This window comes from Orcinus orca, chromosome 10, assembly GCF_937001465.1.
Source record: "Orcinus orca chromosome 10, mOrcOrc1.1, whole genome shotgun sequence".
Classification (NCBI taxonomy): domain Eukaryota; kingdom Metazoa; phylum Chordata; class Mammalia; order Artiodactyla; family Delphinidae; genus Orcinus; species Orcinus orca.
Window position 1 is genome coordinate 104415305 of NC_064568.1, and position 19712 is coordinate 104435016.

A 19712-nucleotide genomic window follows, 5' to 3' on the forward strand; every position below is an offset into this window, starting at 1 on the left:
CTAGTTTTTGCTGGTTAGTTCACCTGTGATTACAAAATTCCACTAACATCTAGGAATGCCCTTATATATATATTTTTATAACTTTGCCCACTCTTCAGCACCTCCACACACCAATAACTTTATTAAGTTATATCTTCCCCAAATCTCTTAGCATATAGTAAATGTTCAATAGAGACTGCAAGAAGGAACGGGCAATCTTACATGAGTGTCTCGTGTGCCTACTGCTGTGAAGGAAAATATTTAAGGAACCAGATGCCTCAAAGATGTTAAGAACCCCTAGAATTACCTGCACTTAAAAGAGAAAGGTGCCTCATGAGGGCATTGTTTAAAGCCCTCAGGGACAACTCCAGTACAGGGTCGACAAGACCAGCTCTGGAAACAGTGGGTCTCAGGTCAGGTTTGGGAAACGTGTGATGCTGGCCTCCTCTGAGCAACAGTTCCCGCTCTGAGAAGTCCCACAGAAGGAGCCCTGCTCAACAGCCCTTAAACCTTCCCTTTTCCCCCTCCCTTCCTCCCCCTTCCGTTTTCCTTCCTTCTTTCCTTCCCTCCCTCCCACTCCCTTCTTTCCTCACTTTCTTTCTGTTTTCGGGGCCCCTCACAAGACTAGCCAAGCGCACTCTTTATAGAAGGATTCTAGTCTCCCAGGATGACTTGTGCACAAAGAACAGAGCCTCCATCGTGTGGACGAAGACCTCGACTCTCTCAGACAGATTCTCCTCCGTGAAACAGGAGAGTACTTACCCCCCAGGGGGACGAGGAGTCACCGAGTTAGTACATGTGTGATGCTTAGAGCAGCAGTACACACCGTCAATACTGCACAAATGGGAGCTATTGTTCTTATATTATTATTATTATTATTAATTGCTGAGGTTAATCATCGAGCTAGGCCTGAGTGAACCTTCTTTGAAGTGTTAACTGGGGTATACGTTCAGAACACCCTTCTTGGTGGCAAACATTTCTGAATCAACAAATGAACTGGCTGCTCCAGGACTTGCTATTTTTAACATTTTTTAAATGACCTCGCTTACTGTTCCATGGTGGGTAGGCAGCTGTTTGCAATTACAGCCGTATATGTGGTCCACAGGTAAGCCAGGGCTGGGGAATCTGGCCTTTTGTAAAATGTTTTCAAGTAACTTGCTGCCACATTGCACTTGGCAGCCAGATCACAGCCAGTGGAAATGTGCTAAAAGAGATGGGCAGAGCAAGGCTCCCTAAAAACAGAAAAGTGACTCATGCTCATAAACTGTCATTGCCATGGCAACTGTTCAAACACACTGCCCAGTCTGGGCCTGGCGGCGGGCGGGCACCTCAATGAACTGTTCACTGGCCTGTTGTTGAGAGTGTCTGTTTCTCACTTGGGCTTCTTCGGTCCTTACTGGTGTGGCCAGGAGAGAAGTTGCTGCTGAAAAGAAAGGCCTCCTCAGCCGGGTGGGGAGAAGAATCCCCTTCCCGGATGGCTGCAAACCCTGAAACATGTGTGTCCAACTGCACCCCAGCCACCATCAATGAGAGTGTGTCTGGACTAGGGTGGGGGAGTGGGCCAGTGCCTCGTTTTAAAATCATGAGATACTGAAACCAAGCAAATAGTTAAACAAAAGATTTCTGGCAAACATGCCCTCTTTTCATCACTGTGAAAGCATCATTTCATCAAGCTTGAGAATGTAGAAAAGGCAGTTTGGGAAACTCTTTATTAGCAAAGAGCCTTCGCTCATTAGATCCGCGTCCATTCAGGCTGCCCCGTTCCTGGCTGTGTCTCTCTGGATGGGCCTGATTTCCCCATCCAGCTGGGGGTGTGCTCACACAAGCGAGTGCGCATGTAGGCGGTACATGTGTGCACACATGTGTAGAGGATGTGTGTGGCGTGTGTTGGGTTGTGGGTGTGACCATGTATGTGCACGTGTGTGGTGTGTGTGTGTGTCTAACAAGGGACAGATGCTCCTGGCACAAGCAGGAAGGATTCCTACTCCAAACAAAAGCCAGTAACTCGGCTTTACGCCTCTCCCGCGGTCACGGCCAGGGCCGAGCTTCGCACTCACTACACAGTCGGGGGGAGATGACCACACCAGGCGCGCACTCGGGAGAGGGAGAAAGTGCACAGAGCGGCTCAAAGCCGCCACCTGGTCCCATGCATTTCCCTGCATTTCCCCTGCATTTCCCTGCATTCCCCTGCATTCCCCTGCATTTCCCTAAGCTGGCTCTGTCAGTGACTGCCAAATATTTAACTAGGACATCAGTTGCTATTACTTCTCTCTAATTTGCCCATGTTTACTGCCCTGGAACAGAAGGGGAAGCAGTGGGGAAGAAAGGAGGGTAGGGAGGGAAGGAGAGAAGATGGAAAGGGGAAAAGAGAAGTGCTTTAGACACAAGCCCAGGAGAGGGCCAAGGAGGGGGACCCACGCCAGCCACCCTGGCCCTCGGGGCAACAGCCTGTCTGTGTCTGGGGACAGGGGAGTTCACGGCTCCACGCTGCCATTGCCCTCACCCGAGCGTTCTCGCCTGGGCTGTGCCAGTCGGCCTGGGTGTGCAGGTTCAAAGCTGGCTTTGTGCGTCCATTCCCTTGGGAAATGTATTGACTCTTCCCCCAATGCACACTTTCATATAATTGTTCATGTTCTTGTTCTTAATGAGAATAACACGGTACTCAGGTACAGAAGCCAGGTGTTCTGAAACAGTCATCTTTCAGATAAAAGCTTGGTGGGAGGGGACAACCATGGGGTGTCATCTGTCATCTCCCAAATTCACAGCCGTCCCTCAATCCCAGTTTTCCTTCAAATAAAACCGAATCAAAGTATGATCATTACCAACAGCTGATGGGCATAAATGACAGCAGCAAGCCATGCAGAGCCTTTGTGATCAGGCTGGTTTCCCCATAAAATGCTGACTAAACAAACTTCCAACCTCCATGTCCATCTGTCTAGGGATTTTAAACATGTTCAACGGACTCATTCACAGAACATTACAGCCAGAAGGGAGTTAGAGATCATCTGTGCAAACGTCTCATTTTCGGATGAGAAACCGAGGCCTAACTGTACAAAACGACCTGCCTGAGAGGCCTCGGCAGGTTGCAGGGAGCCAGGCCAGGCCCTGAAGGACATGCCCGTGACGCAGAGCAGGCGGCTCAGGGCTGTTTTACCAAGCGGGTAAGCGGGCCGCTACCACCTGCTTCATTCAAAGAGGTGCTTTTCAGTGAACCTGGCTGCAAACACCACTCTAAAGAGAGGGGTGTGTGGTTGGTGGTAAGGATGCACACAGCCGTTCAGTAAGGTCCGCCAGACAGATCTCTCCCACGATACATTCCCTCCCAATTAACCTTCTGCAGAACAAGATACCCTTCCACTCCCTCTGAGAGCATCTGTATCTAATCGGCCTGGATGAGGAGGGACGAGAAAGTATCACCAAGGAGCATTCTTGAACTTGAAATTAGGCACTCAAACTCCCATGAAATATGTGTCTGTGCATTTGTCTCGCTCAGAAAGAAATATGAGAGCAAAGTTTCCTTCTTTGGGGGAAGGAGAAATAGGCCAATATATTACAAGCTCAGTGCATAAGAGACTTTGGCAAACACAAACTGGTCTGTCTGCTTTATTACTTCTGAGATTATGTGGAAACTAGGTGGGTGGCAAAGTGTAACTTCCTCCTGAAAAAAGGGTAGAACTGACTGTCGATCCACCTCGAGCTGTGAACTATCTCAGGGACAGGCCTGGACATCTTGACGTGGACCCCAGGCCAAGCAAGGGGAGGCTGAGAGGCAGAGTTTGCAATACCTTGGGGATACACGATCCACATGTCTGCAAACGTCTTCATTTTTTCATTCCTCAAATTTTCCACTAACATACCTGGGCTCAGGCTCTATGCCGCAATTTTCCTACAGTTCTCCAAGCCTCTCTCACACCCACACATAGTACAAGGCCTCAGCTGAACCCCACGTCCCCTACTGCAGGGTCCCGTGGTGCTCGGGTGTCCCTGCCAGGCTGGGAGTTACCGATGGTGAAGCACACCTGTCCACGCACACCTGTCTCTCCACGCCCAGCAGAATGCCTGTTACACGGAGAGCCCTCAGCAAGAACGTACCGGCTGGATACACACCCTCTCTGCTTTCGGAGGCTGTGTTCCAAGTACCTCTTTTAAAACTACAAAAGGAAAAGCATTTGTTTTTCTCCAGTCTTGTTTTCTTGACCACTTTCCTCCAACAAAGTACTTTTAAGTGGAGCACGGACTGCGGAAGATCAGGAGAATTCACTGCCGTTTGCATTGGCTGATGATTTAAGACTCCCACAAAATGGTTCAGACGTGGGGGGTTAGGGACACCTTGAATTTGAATCCTGTCTTGAAATAAAGCAGACCCTAAATTCCATCTCCACACAACTTTGAGTCAACAAGTGTATCTCGTTCATTTCTGGGTTCCCAGTAGGTTTTCAATAAAATGTTGTGGAATAATGTCCATTTTTCTCCTACACCAAGAAAACACTGTAACGTAACATTAATGTGCAATCAGATAAGTTAGCCACGAGCCTGCCGTAGCCGATACACTGCTCCAAGTGACCATCCGCGCTACAGAGCTATAGCACCTGGTGGCACAAGCGCTCGAAGTCACTCCCGAAACAGCAATCTGAACACATTCTGAATTATTTGGCTGCCTGCCCCCCAACAACTGGGAGCTGCCTCAGTACAACGTCCACTTCTGCACTGGGCTTCACGAGGCTGTGAGTGCCAAAACGTATCGCCTTAATTTCAGTGTGCTGCTAAAACAACAGGTTTATCATACAAATCAGGGGTGGGCACGCTTTCTCTGTAAAGGGCCAGAGAGTGAATATTTCAGGCTTCCCAGGCCCTATGGATTCTGTCACATTTCCTCAGCTTGGTGAGAGTGTGGGGCAGCCGGAGACAATACCTAAGTAAACGGCGTGTCTGGGTCCCGAGACGGTGTTCTCTACAAAACCGGGCTTGGGCTGGGTTTGCCCACCCTGATCTCAATGATGCTTTGACGCAAACGAAAGCAAAGAGAGTTAAAGGAAAACCTCCTAATGGTTTGAGTAGAGAGAAATGATGGGAGAATGGAACCATTTTGTGGAAGAGGATAAAATGAGGATACCAAATTAAAAATGGAAAAAACCTAAATCTTAATTGTCAACACCACATTCACATTGAAAGCAGTGATTTGGTAGAGTCCCTTAGAGCACTGATTAATAGATGTATCATTATAAATATAAGTGTACACTTGCAATACAAAATTCTGTAAGGTACCCATACAATTTATAAGTAAAGGGAGTTTCCACATAGTTTTATGACTGTATATGCTTAAGTATTAAAACAAAGATAATTTATTTAAACACTGAGGGATTCTGTGCGAATTCTTCCTTTAAAAGAGGTTTGTCTGGACATTTCTCAAGGCTGAGAACCACTGGCCTAGATGGAACTGATGTTCTGTCCACCCTCTTCATCGACTGGGAAGCTCAGTAACAAAGCAGCACCAAGGAGTCAAAGGCCAGACTCCAGGCAGGACTCGCTCAAAGGCCCATGTGTCGCATCACAGCAGCTCCTCAGTAGGAAGGGGTCTTTGCTGGATGTCGGGTTTCATTTTGGCCTGTTTGGTTTTGTTCCTTTAGTTTCAACCTTTCAGACAGTGTTTCAATCAACACGGAAGTGAGAAAACGCTCAGGTGTGGGTCTCTTTGGAGAGAGTGTAACAAAGTCTCTGAAGCTGACACATGTGTGCACGCACACGCATACGCACATGCACTCGCACGTCGAGCAAACAAGCTTCTGCGGGCGTCCGAAGTCTGGTTGGTTAAGCCCTCAGCCTCCCCACAGTTGTCAGCTCCACTGCTGAGTGGGGCTTTTTGTGAATATTTTTTATCCAGTTAGGGACGTTTCTCCCTATTCCTAATTTGCTGGGAGTTTTTATCATGAAGGAGTGTTGAATTTTATTCAGTTTTTTTCTTCATCGATCAACACGGTCATATGATCTCCCCTTTTTTCTCTAGTAATCTGATGAACATATTGATTGAGTCCCAAATGTGAAACCACGCTAACTTCCTGGAATGAAGCACACTTGGCACAATGTATTGATATTATCCTTTTTATACATCACTGGATTTCATTTGCTAATAATTTTGTTAGGAAATTTAGCATCTTGTAATTTTCCTTTCTTGTAATGTCTTTTTCAGATTTTGATATTCAAGGTAGACTGGACTCATAAAAAGAGAAAATATTCCCTTTTTCCTATGTGCTGGAAAAGTCTGTGTAACATTATTACCGTTTCATTCTTAAATGTTTGGAAGAAATGACAAATGAAACCATCTGGACCTTATTTTACCTCATATAAAGGATCCCAGAAATCCTACTTCGCTTTTTCATAATAGGACAAAAGTCAACACAGACATCAGATTATGGACTGGAGCCGCCCACCTCCAAGCACCTCCCACTCTCATCTCGTCCCCAGGATGTGCAGGAATGGGGGCCCCTGGACCACAGCGTCAGCAGCAGAAACCCTCCAGCACATCTCAGCCGCACAACAAGTAACCGCAGGCCGGTGGAATCGGTACCAAAATTGACCGTTTGACACGCTTCCCTTGCTCTCTAGGGATCCAAATCTTGTAAGACTCAAGTTCCGAGGGCCCTAGATGGGTCAGAATGAACCACATTCTGCTAGGGTAAAAAACAAGCCTGGACTCTCTGGGCCTCCTCCGTCAGAGATAATTCAGGTGCTTGCAGTGTGTCTGTTCCGGTCCATCCAGCGGCCTCGCTGTGCCCTGAGGCCCTCTGGGCCCAGCTGATGGAGCAGTGCCTGCCTGGAGCATCCCTGCCACCGGCACGGACGGAAGGGGGAACAGGGAATCGGGTGCCCAAAGTGGCAGGTATCACCCACACTCACATCCCACCAACTCCAGAGGGACAGCCCAAAGGAGCCCAGCAGGGCAGGGAAACATTCGAGCCACATGCTCTCAGCAGATGAGAGCAAGGACCTCGGCATCCCGCCCCCCACCGCCCCTCGGCCACCGTCCCTGAGCTGCTGTATCCTGGACGAGCGACCTAACCTCTCTAGGCCTCAGCTGCTTCATCCCCTGAGGGAGGCTTGTGACAATTTGCACCAGGTACATAGTGAGCACTCAACAATGGTAGTTATTATTATTATTATTTCTCACTGTGTCCAAGAATTCTTGGTGGGGGTGGGTAGGGCAGAAAAAGGAGAGAGAGAGCAGACTGGGAACCATTTTTCTAAAGCTTTGTGGTTTCAGGTAAGACAAGAGCACTTCCCACCATCACCCCCTAACACACGGGGATGTACACAGACACACACCCACACCCCCACACACATACCCACACACCCCCAGACACAAACACCCACACAGATACACACACAGGGATGCACATACTCATACACACACAGGCGCTGACCTCAGCTTCTGCACCCAGGTCACAGCTCGCAAGGCAAGGGCTCTGTGAAAACGTGTCGGCCCATCAGTACTGCAGCAAGCATGGGCCGATTCCCAGGTGCTGCCACGCTGATTACAGTACGTCCATTTCAGGGTCATCCCAGGATATCATTTGGGTCATCTGGATGAGGTTTTGTACCACTAAATCGTGTTGTTATCTCTAACAAGTGTTATGAGGTTTACAAGCGTAGATCCATTTAAAGTCCATTTTAAAGGGCATAAGCCCCAGCTGGTGCCAGGCTACTCTTCCAGACACACACACATCTTCCGGGAGAGCTGGGGGGACCAGGACAGCATCCTCAGGGAAGAGGAGACACAAATGCCTCCAGGGTCCCCTGGCACCCAATGCGTGCTTCCAGCCAGGCCACCAGTGAGAGGTGGCTGGGGTTTCTCTGTGGAGGCTGGAAGAGTATCATAACTAGAAAGACCTTTCCCACTCCAAGATTATTTTAAAATCTTTTCCGTGCTCTCTTTAATATTTTCATTGTTTCATTTGTTTTACGTTTAAAGCTTTGTTAGATCTAGAATTTATATGGAGCTAATATTTGAGATAGGGATCCAGTTTTATTTAGATGTTTGAATCTTCATGGATTCCCTTTATCAAATACTGAATCTTTGCAGGTATTAGGGTCAGTGCGTCCCACAATTTATCTGGTATAGCTAAACCCATGATTTATTTCTCTTATCTAATTGCATTGGCTAGTACCACCAGAACAATGCTAAATAATAATGGTAAATGTGGAAATCCTTGTCTTGTTCCTAACTTTAATGAGAATATTTCTATTTCCCCATGAAGCATGATGCTGGTTTGAGGTCGAAATAGGTACCTTTTATTTTAAGTAAGTATCCAACTATTGCTAATTTTAACTCCAAAATCTCAGTGGCTTTAACAAAAGTGTTTTGTTTTTTTTTTTAATCAAATCACAGCCTGCCATGGGTCATGGGGCAATGAGGGCTCTGCTCTTTGCAGCCTTCAGGGACCCATCCTGGTACTACGACTACCCAGGGCCTCAGGGGCCTGTCTGGATGTCAGAAAAGAGAAAACATGGAGGGAATTGTCTGGGAGATGTTCCATGGACCAGGCCTAGAAATAGCTAATATCACTTCTTCCTACATTTCATTGGAAAGAACTCTTACACCTGCAAGAGAAGCTGACCAATGTAGCCTATCTCTGTGCCCAGGAAGGAAAGGAAACAGAGTTTGGTGAGTGCATTGCTGTGTCCATTATTCCTATAATGCACACCTGTATGCATACTCATCCCTGTATGCAGTTTTATGTGTCTAAATATGTAGTTTACTGTATCAGTCGGGACTAGCTTGGTTATGCTGCAGTAACAGACAACCAAAATGTCTCAGCTTATTCCTTACTGAAGACCCACCCACCTATCCAATGCAGGTCAGGGGAGTGACTCTGCTCATCCCAGTTACTCAGGGACCCAACCTGACAATGCTTCCATGACAGTTGTGGCAGGAGAAGAAAAGGCTGGAAAACCAGGCACCAACCACATCCTGTTAACCAAGGCCAGTCACATGGCCATGGCTAACTGCCAAGATAAGGAGATGCCATTCCCCCAGGTGCCTGGATGCAGAGGTGGGCAACGCAGAGTGAATTGTTGAAGGAGCTGCCCCATCCGTGCGTATAAAACTATGAATGTGTGTTCAAAAGCCCATCTCACATCTAATCTGGTAATATTTTCATGTCCACAGATGTGCATTACTATCACCGGAAAATATGCACAAAAATGCACCTCCCTCCAAGGACAGGATCACGTTCTCAAAGATGGTTGAGACCTTGGTCTGCTTGGTACCAGAGCAAACTCAACAGAGCCTGTCCTGGAAGTGTGTCTGCATTTGTTTGTTGTAAAGCCGATAAACTGACCTTAACGGGTTGGACTAAACCATTCCACGAGTCTCCATTCCAGGGACTAACATTTATTGTGGCTAAAGATTATATTTCAGTTGGAATCTGTCAAATACCACAGAGAAGCCAAAACTGAACTCTCTGTTAGCAAAGGTCAAGATTTGGGGAAATTAAATACGAAAAAAAAAAAAATATCTTTGGCATTTACATTTTCGATAGTCTTCTCCTTCAATTTTAGAAAAAAATGACCCCTCTTTTCTTTGTGGATGGTCAGGTACAAAGCATTACAATAGAGTGTATCTATTCGAGGGAAATAGATCAGTCAACATGAATTAAATTCCTGCTAGGTGCAGCAGCCTTGGAATGTGGGTAATTTGTTTTTTCATTTCCAACCATTATTCAAGTTTCTAACCAGAACTTTCTTGGTTGTTGGATGGGTCAGAATAGGTCAGCATGAAACCTGAGTTAAAACTGCCATTTGGGATGGATGGCCTTCCAAGGTTTGTACAAAGTAAGCATGGTGGGCGTGTTATAGGATAACATCACCTGTCCATCAATACCTGCCCCGCATTTTGTTCCCTCAGGCCGCATGTTTAGAAGCAGCGCCTCTACCCTCACCTGGTGTTTGAGCAGACAGTCTGGCTAAGCTGGAAGCCCTCCTGTTAAAGAGACAGAGAAGGGGATCTTCAGGGAGCCCCTCAGCGTCTGGGACTCCACCTGCACCCCTGCCTTTCTCTGGCCTCAACAAGGTCTACCTGACTCTGCAGCCCCAACTGTCCCCAGATTCGCCCCTTTTGCTCACACTTGCTGAGAAGAGCTGTGCCCCAGATTCTGCACCAAACCACGGAGACACACAGAATAAACGTCGGGCTCTGCTCCTGAGAAAGCTGCAATCCAGTACAAGAGCGGGCGTGTGGGGAGGGCAGCGAGCAGCCCTGCTGGCCACCTCGAGCATGTGCTGACTTCATCAGAGCTGGAATCCCACCCCCAGAACGGCAGGACTTCCGCGATCGTGACGTGCGCTTTCCTCGATCATCTGGGGACCCTGGAAGGCTTTCCCGCAATCTCCTCCTGAGGAAGGGGAAGCCCTCCAGCAGCAGCCTCGCCCGGCCCTCACCGCCCCCCACACTGCTCCAGTGCTGGCCCCTTGCCTGCCGCCCCTGCCGACTGCTGAGCCAGGGGGTCCTCAGGACCCTGCAGCCTCGACACTCCTTGTGTGAACCCACTCGGTCCCTGTCACCCAACACGCCGGGCAGTGGCTCTCAGGGCTCAGTCCTCCCAGACCCCCTCGTGCACCCTCTCCCGAGGCCTCCCTCCCCAAGGACACTCAGCTTCAGACCTTCGCAGGTCCACGACAAGCTGATTCGCTGGTGGCGTGACCACTTTCCTTCTAATCCTGGCAACACGCTGGCTTCATTTCTTCTCTTTCAGGCGCCGGTGCTGGGACAGGCCTGGGTCTCTGGACGCCTGGCAGGCGAGGGGCCCTCTTCCCGGACAGTCCAGCTGCTCATTCTGTGGTCTGGAATCAGGGCACGGCCCACAGTTGTGCAAGCAGCACATTGCACAACTTCAGGAGGGGACTGCTGGGTCAGAGGACAAACACACACAGCCTCACAGAGAAACCAACCGCTTGGCAGAACGACTGCCCAGTGTGCATGCCTGTGAGCTACACCCTGTCTCCCCACATTCCTGTCAACGCCTGAGTCATCCAGCCCTCTAATGCGGCCATTCTGACGGGTCTGAAGTGGTTTCCATCACTACTGTTTCTAGAGCTGGACCATCGGTGACACTGGGCTCTTGTCATTCAGAGTCGGCCTTGGTCATGAACCCGTGTCTAGTGGGTAATCTGGAAATACGCTTCATCTGTATGGCATACTTTAAAGATGACACGTAATTGACAGCCAATCCCCCTAAATATTAACTGCAAATGCATCACCTCCTGGGGTCCTCACACCTCCTGGGGTCCAGTGCGGCTAACTCGGCACCTTGCCGAGGCAGTGGCCAGACGTCCCACAGTGGAGGGTCGGGGCCGTGGGGAACACGGTCGTAGGCTTGCCGCCAAGTGCTGGAAGCTGATAGTGGTGATGGTTCCACAGTAATGTGAATGTACTTCATGCTGCTCAACTGTCCACTTAGACATGATGAAATCATCAATCTTATGTCCTTTTTACCACAGTTTTTAAAGCCACTCCTTGATTTGTGGAGAATTGTCTGGGAAGGCAGGAGTGGAAGAAGCAGAAATACCAGGTAGAAGCAACCGTGGCAGCCAAGGCAGGAGTACGGGCTTAGACAGGAACAGCGGCAGTGCAGGTGCAGACGGGGAGGATTTGGGAATCCCAGAATTGCCCTCCTAACATCAGTAATTAGTACCTGAAAATCACGTTATGTGCAAAAGCACTAAGAGCCTGTTTGCCATTGTCTGTAAAATGGAAAACAGTCACACTTGCACTGCACGACGACGATTTCCCAAAACATAACTACAACAGTGAAACACATGCATAATATCTAACGGTAGGATGTACAATGTTTAAATCATTTCCTGATTTTCAAATAAGTAATGTGACTGCTAAATGCCACATGTTCATTTGGTTTGTAGGCAGTAACGTGTGCAGCTTGTTATGCTCTAACATAAACACCGCATTTGCAGTGGGCCATGGCAAGTAACCCAGCCATGAATTCATCTGCTTAAAAAATGCAGACTAACATTGACAATAAAAAAATAAGGCTCTTTCCTGTAATGAACTGTCACTCGCATTATTCCCAGGTTCCAGGGATTGGGGCGTGGGTATGTGTATCATTCTGTGTCCCATGAGCTAGAGATCCCAGCAGGGACGGATGGAACAAACCTGAGCTTTTCATGGTGATGCTGAGCTGATGACAATGGAATCTCTCACCCCTGATTTCTGACTTTGTGAAATAACAGATTTCTAAATTGTTTAAGAAGAAAGCATTTATATTAGTTTACTTTGTGGTTTTCCAACTGCTATTAGCAACACCTTCATATTGTATGATTTTATCCTGTTGATACTTCTCATACTAAATTTATACTCGTGAACACCAAAGTAGACTAAACTAAACAAAGTAGACTAGACTGCAGACTAAAACTGCAGGTGAGTTAAAGATCCCAGATAAACAAGGAAAAAAAAACTTCTCTATAGATAATCTGCCAAATTATGATCCCTAATTGGAGGATTAAAACTTAATGTTTATTATTAAAGTATATTTTTGAGAAGGAAGAAAGACTTGCTGTCTTATCCTAAAAGGACTGAGGTAAAAATGCAGCCAGTCATACAGGGACTAATCCATATTAATTTAATATAAAAATATAGTATGCCAGCTTTTTCTAAATTTGCTTTTCTAAATATGCATCTAAACTAGATGTCTCAGGAGTCCTTATTAATAAAACATGATGTTGTTTCTAAGCAGAAGGAGCCCTGGGGAACAGTGCTGAACAGAAGGAAAAAGCAAGGAAACTTCAGAGTCTGGTCTGCTTGGAGAAGGATTAAAAATACCCGCAAGAAGAAAAACAAGAGTTAGAAAAAATACAAGCGCACTTTCTTTTAATCTCTCCTGTTTTCTCCTTCCATATATGATTTAACAGAAGTGTTGCTTTAATAGGCTCTCAATAAACACAGCATACTGAATGAGTGAGTGAGTGAATGAGTGAACAAATGAACACATGAGTGAACGAATGAATGAGTGAATGAATGAGCGAGCGAGTGAACGAGTGAGTGAGCGACCAGGAGGCTCACCGCCCAGGACCCCCGCCTATGGAGGGTGGTGCAGAGCGCAGGAGGACGTGAGAGCTGCCAGGACTTACCGCCCCTCCCTGCTCTCCATGAGCAGATCTAAGGCTGCTCGGAGTCCTGAAGTCTAATCGTGACCTCGTCCTCCTAATGTAAGACCCAAATTGTGAAATCACGTAGACTCTACTGGGTGTTTTTGCTTTTTTAAAAATATTTAGTTAGTTAGTTAGTTGCAGGGGATCTTAGTTGCAGCATGCGGGCTCCTTAGTTATGGTATGCAAACTCTTAGTTGCGGCATGTGGGATCTAGTTCCCTGACCAGGGATTGAACCTGGGCCCCCTGCACTGGGAGCGCAGAGTCTTAACCACTGTGCCACCAGGGAAGTCCCTCTACTGGGTTTTTATGTTGTGCATTTCATGCATCAACACACCGTACAAATAAAAAATAAAGGCCCAAAAGACTTTGAAAGTATGATGGAAACAAAGTGGGCCAATTAATGTGTGAACAAGAGTCCAAAAGAATGGCTTAGTTATGCTACGCAACTTCATTCATTCAAGTAGTCCAAACACCCACTGCTTATTTAAACCTACATCCCAGTCCCGACTCAGAAACACGTTTTGGGAATTCCCTGGTGGTCCAGTGGTTAAGACTCTGAGCTTTCACTGCTGAGGGCCCGGGTTCAATCCCTGGTCAGGGAACTAAGATCCTACAAGTCACACGGCGCGGCCGAAAGAATAAGAAATGTGTTTTAATAGTGCAGACAACCTAATCTAGCCATTCAGGACCTCCGTTTCCCCCAAAGAAGGGTTGGATCAGGTGGTTGCTGTGGAATCTCTCAGTTCAAGGACTCATACTGTCCTTTTAGTGAGCAGTAGTTTGAACTGATGTCTAAAGAAGTACACACGCCAAGCTCTCTGACTAGGCTCTAACCACTAAGTAAGAAACCTGGGCTATTCGCCAAGAATCTTAAAACTTACTTAGAATTTTAAGTTGCCTCATGGATACAGAACGAATCTGCTTTTAACCAAAATATTTGATTGGTGTGCTCATACAGACACACTTTAATTATCTATTCCCAACTTCCAATATTACAAAAGTTATTTTAAAGTCTAAATCTATAATTAATAGGCTTTTTTGTGTGGGGAAGGAGGCTGTCGGTTTTTAGCTAGCATTCTAAAATCCTGCCTAGGAATAGACTTCCCTGTCTTCAAGTTACGTATGATGGAAAATTTAAGTGTAGTATTATCATTTTGTGCAGATTTAGATATTTTAGCTGATCTAAAATCATAAAATATACAAAATTTATGCATTTATGGAGATTTCCCTAAATCAACCCTTCCCTTCACCCCCACTTTTAAAGAATTTGGCCCATTATAGCTGAACAAATTCTGGTTATATGTGTTTTTTCCACGCAGCTTCTATGTTTTAAAGTGTTTGCACACTAACATTCTATTCAAAACTAATACACAAGTAATGTCAAAAGCAGCCATATTACAGAGGTAGTAGCAAAAACGTTTCATTAAATTAATTCCCAAAATCAAATGTGCGGTTCCCAGCACATTTATTGAGAAGTGACGGTTTGCAGCAAAAGGGTATATACGGATATAAACGTCAAGGCCTTAATGATCAAATCAAAGTAACTCCATTAAAATTATAGTGTTCTATATCAACGAAGAATGGATTTAAAGTACAATGAGTCAGTAACCACAGACCCTCACTGTAACCAATAATTTTAAGCTTTCCTCCCACAAAACATTTAATGAATGAGATACAACTAGCTAAGGTAAGTTTCACCTTCTTTTCCTTAATTCGTCTTCACTCTGGGTACATTTTTTAAATGAAAAGACAAAAAAAAAGGCTGAAACCAGAAGTATTTACAAGAGGGATTATTAGCACCACAAAGATTTATAACTCCCGTAACGTCCATAAGAATATAAAAAATGGTTTGTAGCTATGTGTGATGCCAATATACATCAGCTCATACAGAAAAAAAATCACACATAAAGGTACATTTCTGTGAAATCCACTGGCAAGGGGAAGGAAAGACAGACTCTTTCCTTTGTAAACAATATTATTTGTAAATCATAGGGCTTTGCATTTACCGCAGTTTCTGTAAGTGCTGACACAAACAGCCTTCCTAGATTAGGCCAGCAGGTGGCGGTATTGACCGTTTGCCAGAACAGCCTGAACCTGGCTGGAATTTCTCATTGTTTCAAAAGAGTAATTCCCAAGAAATACAAATGAGTTAATCTTATCTCTGTTTTGAAACTTTCAAAGATATTATTCCATCCTATCAGAGACTACTGTGAACTCCCTTTGTAAAGCCTGATGATCCATCTATTTCTCTTGGCTCGGTCGTAGAGCATTCAAGAGACGGGGCGTCTTTCATTTCCAAGTCCTAGTAGCCGATGGGATACTTTATCTGTTTCACAGCCAGACAAGCACCACTGTTTACCTTGCCCAGGACAGAGCTTTGGAACAACAGGGGAATTTTCCTATCAACATACAGAGCAACATACCCATGAGACAAAAACAAGTTTGTATTTGGAATTACAAACATTACAAGAGTGCAGCCTGCTGATTAGTTTATAAACCCACTATCAGGTCAGGATCTTCTGACAGACTTCTCTTTTACTGTATTTTTATTTGATATCACTTATCTGTGGGTGGAACAATCTCTGACAGGAGGACTCTGAATCACATCAACAAGATAAAATGAATACCGTCAAAGACCATTTATAAACACACGTACTGGTGCATCATCTAAATAAAATTTTCTCACTCTTTTTTTTATTACCAGACTTTACACATTCCTTTCAGTAGGCACTGCTGAAACCACAGATGAGTTATTTATCCTTTTCAAGTAGGGCAGGGGTTGGCAAACTTTTCTTAAAGGGCCAGACAGAAAATGCTTTAGGCTTTGAGAACCAAAACTGAGGATATCATGTGGGTACTTATACAACCATTTAAAAATATAAAAACCATTCTTAACTCAAGAGCAGTACAATACCCAGCAGCAGGCCAGACTGGGCCTATAGCCCCGTAGTTAGCCAACATGTTTCTAGAGAATAAACTCTAGCGTGGGTTTTTCTAGCCAAGTACATAAAGACTCTCAGAAAGACTTTAGCCTTGTATATTGTTTTAAATTTTTTCCTGTTTAAAGCTATACAGTAGAATGTTATACTCATATTTCATATTTCAGAATATATATTGTATTATTATCATTAAGAAATACAATCCTGGACCTGAGATCAGAAAATTTGGTCCAAAAAACACTCGTGATGCTGTCTAGTGGGCTGGATTTGGTGAGGGACCACGGTGGGCTGGACTAGGGGCAGGCCGGAGAGAAAACAGCCACAAATAAACAACCACAGCACATGCTTTTCAGTAAAGGCCTTAGTTAGAAAGCACTCAGTGTTAGTGAGTTTTCATTTAAATTTAAAATTTACACTTGTTAAAAATCATTAGCACTGTAGGCTTTTAAAGAAAAGATTCCCCTTCTTGCCAACTTTGCAGGCGAGCTCTCCTGCAGCTGGTGTCCATGTCTGTCCTCCGTGGAGATTTGAGGGACTAATGAACGAATCTGTAGAACTAACTTAGAATGAAATGTGAGTTATGGGTTCACAATTTCTTTTTCTTCCCTTTCACCAGATCACAGGATATTTCACAAAGTAGATTAGCTAGTAGGAAAGGAATGGCATAACATAACAGACTCACTCAATAATTATTTTATCTTTGACTTTACAGTATAGTCAGAAACATTCTCAGAAGCTTGCTTTTTAGAAATGAGGAAGAGAAACCTGACTGGGTATGCTGTGTGCTGGGCCCTGACTGGAGCTGGGAGGGGACCTTCAATAGAGCGCAGTCCAACCCCTTGTTCTGCATATGAGTAAACTGTGGCCCACAGCACCTGCGTGACTTACCCAAAGTCACACGGCCAGAGACTGACTGGGCTTTTGCCTAGGCTGCTTAAAACCAACTTTATAGTTCCAAGGGTGGAGCTAAAAGCAAGTTATCTTTCTTTCACTGAATGGGTCTTTACTTAGACTCACAAGATAAGCATGAAATACAAGCTAATTTGAATGCCTACTAGCCTTGCCCGGCGATCCAGTAAAAATGGGGATTAAGGGTACACGTCTCCCCATTCCAGGCTGGTTCTGGTGCAAACCGCAGAGAGCTGTGGGGCAGTTAATTTGCTCTCGGGGAGCCCGCAGATGCCCAGGGGCCTGGATCCTGCCTCCTCTGGGTGGGGACTGGCCATACTGTGTCTGAGGCTCCCGAATCGTGGCACAGACCAGCAGCACGTCTGCCTCAGACCGGCGCAAGCAGAAAGTCACTGGGCCCTACCTTCGGGGGAATCAAAGGGAGCCTCACAGGAGCCCAGGCATCCCAAAGCTGGGCTCCCTATCACAAACAACAGACCAACCCCTTAAACATGTAAAATCAACAAAAGCCTCTCATACCTTTACATATAAACACATCAAACTGCTTCCTTATAATCAACTCACATCAGCAAGTTTTGTTTTTAGATTTAAGGCTTCTACTTTACGGGACACATTGTGACCCATAAAATACATTTTTATCACAAAGTGGCATTTTCTCAGGGGGTTCCCGGCTGCCCAGGTGGATTGCCCGCGGGCCCCACCGAGACAGTCTACAAATCTTGATTCCAGGCGGCCAGGACAGGTTTTGTTCTACTGAGTCATGGCACCTTCTAACCCAGAACCTCACCACCACTCAGGCTCCCCACTCATGTGCCCATCTTCTCCAGAAAGAAACAGGATTTTATCATACTCTCTAAGACTTTTTCCAATATGAAAGCAGACAGATGGCAACATAATGCCAAATGCAATGTGCAGACTGGTTTGTAGATGGCAGAACGGAGCCATCCCGACCCCGGCCCCAGAGGGTGGCCCTCTTCTCCTCCACAGGGAAGAGGACCCTTGCAGGGGATGTACTACCCTGGGTGCCCTGCCTAGCTCGCCCCTCTTCTCGGAAATGTGATTTCCAAGCACATGGCCTAGACGGGCTGTCATCACAGTGACCCCAAAGTGCCCCGAGACGTTGGCCAGGCCAATCAAAGCCCATCCCAGGACTGTTTTTAGCTGTAGGCGGCTTGGAAGAGCTTTTTCTTCTTTGGTTGTAAGGTCTTAAAGAAGTGAGCCTGAATCTCCCAGGTGCCCGCCCCTGGTTCTGTGACAGAGCCCGTGTGGAGCAGGAGAGACAGAGAGGGAGGGAGAAAGAAAGGAGGGCACAGAGCAAGGGCGCGAGGCAGGACTGGCACATGGACACAAGGGTATCGACGCAGCACCAGCTCACCAGATACAATATGAGAGCAAAGGTGCCCCACCTGCAACAGGGCACTGGAGGAAAAGTGCCCCGGGAAGGTTTCCATGGTCTCCAAAAGCCTTAAAAGAAGCCTAGAAAGTACCCTGGCCCATGCACAGAGCAACACACCGCGGCTGTGGGCTGGGTAGCACCCACCTGCATTTTATTTTCCTTGCACAACACTGGTTGATTTTTCAGTGAAATCCGTTGCCAACATTTACAGACCAACCTTTTCTGTGTAAACCTGGGTCCCGGTGTGTCAGCGACAGTACGTGCAGGGCACAGCACTATGCCTGCCCTCTTCTGAAGCAGCCGTCGGTGGGCTGGCGAGTGGGTACTGGGCCCCCAGGCCAGGCAGGCCCAGTGCATTACCCAAGTGTCTCTTTAAGTGCTGGATGTGGCATCATGCCCACAGCACACAGGACAGGAGAATACCAGCCTTGCTGTAAGCAGCCCTGGCGAGGCTGTTCCCTTAACTATCTAATGGAAATACCAGTCTCTCAAAATGCAAGGTTATGACATTTTCTCAACTGACTACTAGGCTCCCAAAGTTTTTCCTTTTAAACTGAATGTAATGATGTCAAATATCTAGGAGTATTTTTATTGGGATGCTATACATATACTATGCTAGCTATTACGGAGAATAATGTCGTATCTATCACCTTTTACCAAACAGTTCAAAGTTCTATTAAATCCTGGAGCAAATTTACCCCAAGCTGACATTACTTGTGATCCTTATCTGTTGTCTACTTCAGATATACTGGAGGGAGCACACGGCGTGATTAAAATAGAAAAGTCCTCTGGGACCTCAAGAAATAGTCCCTCTGGAGTGCATTTAACATCACAAACTAACATCCATTTGCAGAGTAGGTCTCTCTCTTTTAAATTTACAGGGTTGGGATCACAGGGCAGAAAGGACTGTTTTTCAGCGCAGCGCCCAAGGGTTATACTTAAGAGCTGGGAGACTGGGAAAACAGTCGGTTATTTGAAATTCCTGCCAGCTGTGTGGTCTGTTTTCTCCCAGGAAGAGGCTGACTAAAGGTGGCTTGATGTAGAAAGAGCATCTACCAGCAACCGACCAGCATGACCATCTACACTTATGGCAGGATATTGGGCCCTTTTCCTTCTTCACAGCAGCCTCAATGAGGGATTTATCTTAGCCTTCCTTTTTTTGTTTGTTTGTGTGTTGGTGTATATAAGATGGGACGATCTTTCTCCCAGCTTAGGAGATCTGCAGGCACTGTTGTCAGCAGGTGGTTGGTTGGGACCAACTGGCTGTTTGCTCCGCCGGACTGGGACTTTGCTTTGGACTCTGTCTCATTTTTGTTCTAAAGCCCTTTTC